We start from the raw sequence: 6000 nt of genomic DNA on the forward strand, positions 1-6000 counted from the left end.
TCTTTATTCCTCAATTTCTTTGTTTTTTATTTGAGAATAACCTCCAGTTCTTCAATCAACTTGTTGGGATTCTCAACCTTCATATCTTTTAGTGCAGTGATGTCATCGTTTTCTCCAAAATATTTCTTCAAGTAACTAACATGAAATGTCTCATGTATTTATTGGTGTTCTATTGGTAAATCAATCTTAAAAGCTTGTGATTAAACCTTAATCACTATCTTAAATGGTTTGATATACATAGGAACTAATTTACCTCTTTTTCCAAACCTCATGACAACCTTCAAAGTCAATTCCAACATAAACAAGTCTCTAATTTCCATATCAAATTGTCTTTTCTTCAGATTGGAGTAACTTCATTGTCGATCTTGAGCTTTTTTCATATTAGCTTGAATTACTTTGATCTTTTTATTTGTTAATTTACAATTTCTTGACCCGTAAGTTTATTCCACCGACTTCTAACCAACAAAATGGTGTGCAACACTGTCTTCCATATAGTGTTTCATAAGGTGGCTTCATAATACTAGAATGATAATTATTTTTGACATATTGTATGTAAATTCTTCCAAAGGTAAGTGTTCATCCTATTTTCCTCCAAAACTAATCACACATGCTCTAAGCATGTGTTCAAGTGTTTGAATAGTTTGTTCACTTTGACCATCCATTTGAGGTGGTAAGTAGTGCTCAAATGAGAATTTATCCCTAATTCTTCTTGCAATGACTTACAAAACCTTGACATGGATCAAGCTCCTTATCATACATAGTGGTTGATGGCACAACATGAAGTCTTACAAGTTCATCTACATATAATTTGGCTAATTTTTCAAGTGGTGTGATCTCCTTTATTGCTAGAAAATAACACTCTTTGCCAATCAGTCAAAAATAATCCAAATGGAATTGTGACTTTTATTTGCCTGTGGTAATCTAAAAATAAGTCCATTGTAATTTCATCTCACTTTCATGGCGTTACTTGCAATGATTGTGGCTTTCTATGAGGCACTTGATGCTCATATTTGAATTGCGCACAAGTTGCAAATTTGGCAATATATCTCACTACTTTTGATTTCATTCTCGATCACCTATATTGCCTTCACAAGTCTCATATGTCTTTGTACACCCTCACTGGATAAATAAAATTGGATTGGTATGAATCATCAAGTATAGGTTTTCGATTTCCTTTAAATTTAGGGGCCCAAATCCACCCTTAGAACCTTTTCAATCTTTGATCATTTTCTTCAAATTCTTGCTTATTGAACAACTTTTCTCTCTTTGGTGTTTTCACTTGTGCAACCAAGAATTCCTTTAGATCCCAATGCTATAAAGACTTCTACCATCAAGATTCCTTGCCTTTAGTTAGGCATATCAAGGCATCGCAAGCGAACAAGAATACTAAAAAGGTGATTGATCAACATTTTACATTTAATCAATAGGATATAAGAAATTAGAAACGATCGCATGCAAGTACTTTGCCTATAGGCCAAGGCGAGTGGATCGGGAACACATGTTACATATGACTACCTTGCTACAAGTAAGGTGAGATAAAAAAATTTCAATGTAGCATAGGTCCCTAGCTTGAACATATATTACTGAATTGTAAGACAAACAAAAGGATCTTACCTGAACATATCACCAACTATCTACAAGTACATAAAGAATTTGAAGGAGTGTGTCTTCAAAAGAATATCACAATAAAAGATTGATCGGATAACAAATCTTATGGATGCCTTAAACAATGTTGAGACCATCAAAGATCTTAGGGATACGAAGCAAGAAATCTAAAAAAATATTGAGATTAATAATAGTAGCTACTAGATATGAGTCAAGTGCCTTAAGAGAAACAAAGCGATTCCATAATGCAACTCGACAAGCATAACAAATATCATAAAATTGGTTCGGTAAACAAAAGAGATGATCACTAAACGATTGTTCAACAGAAAGCTAAAGGCGGACTTAAAGCATAATTTTCAATTAGGGTTTTAGTTATTATAGTTTTCTTATTGAACGATTAGGGTTTTCTAATTGGATCGAACATAGGGTCCTGATACGATATTCAAACTTATAAACCAAGGGGTGTTAACTACAACTAAGAATCTAACAAGAAATTCAAGATCAAAACGATTGAAAACATAAGACTTCTTCTTTACCAAAAGTTTTTCACAAACTGATTATACACGAAAAACTTTCATAGAAAACAAAGTGAAAACAAAATAAAAAAACTGATTATGAAAAATTATCACGTAAAATGTTAACATATATCTTGAATGAAAATCCTAATTTGGAGCTTAGCTATAGAGAAAATTTGTAAAAAGACGAATGATAACAGAATCACTTGGGACACATTTTATAATTTATAGCAACGGCTATCTTATATCCACTTTTATTCATTGAACATCTAAACTGCTGCACTGCAAGCCTTAAACGTTAGGCCTTTACACAAGCCCATATACAAGTCCAGCTCCAGATCCATTTCACTTAGCTCATTGCACATGGATATGCTCTAAATTTCTAATTGTCACCATTAACATAACCTCTAGAAACACACCAAGTTACAATTCTAATATTACCATTTACCAAATAGTGATTCCAAAGTAAATATTGATCAAAATAGTGTATTATTTCAATATAATTCCTAACTAACAAGGAAAACAATAAAGAATAAATACATTAATAAAAAATATATCTTATTAAGCTAAGTATTAACCATTTATAATAAAATACTCTTGAAATGAGTTATAAAAGAAAACTAAAATGAATCAGAAATTCATAGATCCGACTAAATGGGCCTTCGAGCTGGAGTTTCATGCATAAAAAACAATTTAGATTGTAAGCTTTCATATAGGAAACATTTAAATTTTCTTAAGACACTTTTTGCATTTATCAAAGCTTTGATCTTTTTGAGACAATACCTCTTTGTTAAACATTGTTCTGGTTCATTAGTTCATGTACCAAACATGTCCCATAATGACATGGACATCAAAGCTTAAATCCAAAAAATAATAATAATATAGAAGTAAATGATTCGATTTATAATGTCTTGAGCTGAAAAAAAATATAATTAAAGTAAAGATTAAAATTAGGGCTAATGTCATAAAAGCCCTTAAGTTTTCAAGAAATTGTGGGTTTTACCCTTTGGTGTCTTTTTTGTTCATTAAAGCCGGATATTTAGACTAATTGTGTCAAAATCGCCATTTAACAGGTAAACAACCGGTTACCCGGTTATACTTACCCCACCCATCGTCATCTTCATCCCCATACATCCTTCTTCTGTTCACCATTCTTCTTCTTCTTTTCTGGTGCAATGAAACAAACCACGTTGGTCTCCCTTCCTCTTCCTTCTGAATGTTTCCCCCAGCCACCATGAAACCTAGGAAAATAGTGTTGGAGCTCCTCTAAAATCGCCTCCTTAGATTCGCCATCAACATCATCTACAACCAGAGTCGGTCCACCGGCGTAGCTCCACCCCCTGACATTGACGCACATCCTTACATCTTCATTATACGCATAAACCTCGTCTCCCTTTCTTCTGTTTACCTGACTCCATCAAAATCATCCACAATTTTTGAAGATTAGGGCTTGTGGCTGATCAGAGTTTTCTTCCTCCACCAGCGGATCGATCTCATCCACCATCTTTCCCTTCTAATTCTCCAGATTGATATAAGGAGCTTCCCTGTCGCCATCATGCTCAAACTCATCGGGTTTCATCATTGAAATGAACGAACCCTAAAGAACCTCAAGTGGCTGCAACAGTAAAATATGAATCAGAGCAAAGGGGTTCATCGTCTGCTCATCACATTCATCACCTGATTCATATCTTGGAGTCAAGGCGGCACTTGTTCATCACTTTCATTTCCTGATTCAGACCTCTTCGTCGTCGATAACACACCCATTTTGGGCTTTACAATATCTAATTTGTGATTAAATACAACACACATAACGTATGATTTGCTATTGATTTGTATGTTATGCGCGTAATTTTGTGTTCCTTTGTATTTCCATGATGACCATGGTGAATGAGGAGGAAAGTATCACAGGAGGTAAGTTTAGATATGGGCAAGAATGAGAGGTGGTGGTGGACCATGTCAATGTAGATATGGTGGTGATGGTGGTTTTTAGTTATGGTAACAGTGGTGGATTTCAGGTGTGTGAGGTTTTTGTAAAAAAATGATGAACAGATTTGAAGAAGACGACGAACAGGTGGTGATGGGTTGTTGTTTGCATCTTTAGTTATGTAGAGTATAGATGATGATTTACCTTTTAAGTATATATTTGCAGGTCTGAATCAAGAAGAAAACTTTCTCGATTTATAGATTTGAATCAAGAAGAAAACTGGATGTTTGATTCAATGGTTTCAACTTCAATGAGTTAAATGGGTTATGTGTGTTACTGGCAGTTGACTTGGAAACCCTCTAAAAGGGCATAAATGCAAAAATTAAATTAAATATCCGGTTTTAATGAACCCAAAGGAAATCAAATGGTAAAACCGATAATTTTTTGAAAAATTAAGGGTTTTTATGACATTAGCCCTTAAAATTATGTGAAAAGTAATGTTGTTTGAAGGTTGAAGACGAATGTACGGATGATTGGGCATTCATTGTATAAGTATTGCAACTTCGTATGGTCACGGAATAAGCATGTGGTTCGCCGCCATGCATGTGTTGGTATCATGAATGGTATTTGCTCTTTTCACATGAGCATCAATAATTGTATTTTGCCAAGAAGCCTTTCCTTTTTCATTTTTATTTACAATAAGTTATATTTTAATTGTATTTAAAATGTTAATACGTTTTTGTATTTTATTGGGTTTTATTTTGGTAAAGCCTTACAAAAATCTAACATATTATCATCTAATTAATGTATGAAAAAAAATTATGTTTATGTTTTATATAGTAAACCTATTTTATATTTTGATAAGGTCTAAAATAATCTTTTATAGCCGGCAAACCTAAATAGAAGTTACCTAGACTATATGGTAAGGTGTAAAATAAACGTTCATAACCGGCAAACCTAAATAGCAATTACCTAGACTACACCGTCTTAGAAAAACATGTGAAAAAAAATCATTATGTTATTATTTTGTACAATAATATCTTTTAACATTATGACAATGCCTAAGATAATCCTTCGAAACCGGCATGACATTAAAACAACATTAATCTACATCAAGAACAAAATCAAACATCAAGGGAACATACATATATTCAACTAGTTCATTTGAGAAGACATAGAGTATAGGTTTGGTGACATGATCAAAAACAAATTCGAAACTGGACATTTGAAGGAATCGAACCTTAATAAGAAGATGAACAAAAAGTGGTGGAGGTCTTGACATGTGCAGATGGTCGAAGCACCATCGTTAGAAGACAATGGATGCATAAACTAATAGAAGGAAATAAGGTTTTCTAGGAGGATGCGATGGTGATGATTTAGGATTTGATTTGGATGACATTGATCGTGAGGAAGTGGAGATGGTGTCATCTAAAAGGAAGAAAAATAATAATGAAGATAGGTTAATGGAGAAAGAATAGGATGTGGTAGACGCTTACGTGCTTTTGTTTTGCATTGGAAAACATTAGGTAATTAAACATCCGTGAATTGATGAAATGGCAAGGGATAACTAGGTTATCCACAACTTTTTTTTAAATGACATTTTAAAACCAAAAAGTTGAGTTGATGTCCCTAGAAAATCAAAAGGAACATAATTGACAAATTAAACCAAATCATGATAGTTTATAGGACCTCATGGACATTAATCCTTTTAGAAATTGTTACAATTTTTTGGAGTGAGAATTGAGCAAATGAATTTTGTCAATCTCTAATGGTAATATCTATTTTTTCTTGGTCATATACCTATTGTTTATGAAATTCCATTAAGAAAATATTTTGTTCTATTAATCAACCAATCATTAAATGATTCGAATTCCATCTTATCATCTTATGTGTATGTTGGTCTGTATTTTCAAAAAAAATTATTTTTAAATTTGATAAATCTTGTATAATTTGAAG

This window comes from Lactuca virosa, chromosome 7 (genome assembly GCF_052849685.1).
Source record: "Lactuca virosa cultivar CGN04683 chromosome 7, Lactuca_virosa_CGN04683_v6, whole genome shotgun sequence".
Lineage (NCBI taxonomy): Eukaryota > Viridiplantae > Streptophyta > Magnoliopsida > Asterales > Asteraceae > Lactuca > Lactuca virosa.